Below are 1,567 nucleotides of genomic sequence, written 5' to 3'. Positions count from 1 at the left end.
AAAGAACAAATAAATGCATAAGAATATATTTTATTAATTGCAAAAAATATTTGCTTATTAAATTTAGTTAGATTTACTAAGAAACAGATGTTAGGTAATGTGTGGTCTAAGTATACAAAGTGCCAGCCTAAGGCAAAATTGGGATACTGGCATGTTTATTTTGTGGCTTTCCCTATCCATCCCTCTCCAGCCATAAACTTTCCATCCTGAGGCCTGTGTCCCAATGGCATTATTCCAGGTCTTCCTCTTACCCTGCTCTCACTCAGCCCAGGTAACAGGCATATGTCCTGTATCCATTCCCTCAAAGCCCTGCCCTTGACTGTAACTAATCTAACAAACTAATTTGAGTCTTGGAGTTAAGAATTGATAATGACTAAATGTTTTCTTTTTATCTCAGAAGACAATTTTACTTTAATGTTTAACTTTTCTGTCTTAAACTATAGAAATGAAAAATGGGAGACTGACATTCTTGTCTGTCCACTAGGAAATATATTTTTGGAAAGGCAGCTATGGCTGGCATTCTCCAAATCAAAAGACCTAGGCAGCTAATCACACATAAGCCTGTCTTGACCATTTTGTGAATTATTTAGGACTTCTTCATGGTTAAAAAAAAAGTTATTAAATCCCTTTGCTCTTAATGATAATTATAACTTCTAAATCATATTCTTCTTTATTTCTTCAAAGCCCCTTCTTGAAATTATGCTGATTTAATAAACTGGAGACTCTATTTTGTTTAAGCATTAAACATCTGCAGCTCAGAAATCGAGAGAAGGGCTGGTTTTCATCAGGTTTTCCACCATAGTCCAAATGGCAAAGGGACATATTTTGACCAGTTCTCGTTTGACATTTCTGAGTTATCAACAAAGCAGACAAACCACGGGGCTTTATTAGCACTTTGTTCTTCTTTGAGGCAGAGTACTGAATAAATGCCTTTTTCCCTTTGGAAAGACATCTTACTAGTAACCATAGCAATAATAATTACATCTCCAAGTGAAAATTATTATTGTTATCTTCGTTGGCAGCCCCAGTTTCTTCCCTGTCACAAGTAGACAGAAGGCAGACACCGTCTTGAAGTCTATAAAAGGCTCACCTAAGCAGGATAGGGAGCAGCTGTTTTCTCTCTCAGCCAGGAACAGAACAAGAGAATAATGGCTTAACCATAGAATGAGGGGCTTAAGCTAGGTATGAGAAAGTGGTTCCTGGCAGTGTTCTGGATGGGTTGTCATGGTAGTTTACAGAATCCTCTTCTTTAAAGCCTTTAAAAATAGCTTAGATGATCTGTTCCTGGAATGGCAGATGGATGCCCGTGTCCATTGTTCATTTAAAATACCCTTGTAGGTACAGCAATGCCTTTACTAAACTCTGACAGCAGAGGCAACAAAGCACACCTCTTGTCTACCAGTACCAGACATGTAACATGGGCTCTGGAAATGTGAATGAATGAGTGAGGTTGGGAGTTTGGACAAAATGACTTAGCAATGATCAATTACAGCCCACTAGTGTGGCTATTTAAATACTGGTCCTCTGGTTATTTTCCCACAATCATTTAATTAAACAAAATTTCATC

Source organism: Propithecus coquereli, unplaced genomic scaffold, assembly GCF_000956105.1.
Source record: "Propithecus coquereli isolate 6110/MARCELLA unplaced genomic scaffold, Pcoq_1.0 Scaffold140, whole genome shotgun sequence".
In the NCBI taxonomy this organism is placed as follows: Eukaryota; Metazoa; Chordata; class Mammalia; order Primates; family Indriidae; genus Propithecus; species Propithecus coquereli.
The sequence above is the reverse complement of the archived record's forward strand: the minus strand, read 5'-3'. Positions refer to the sequence as shown.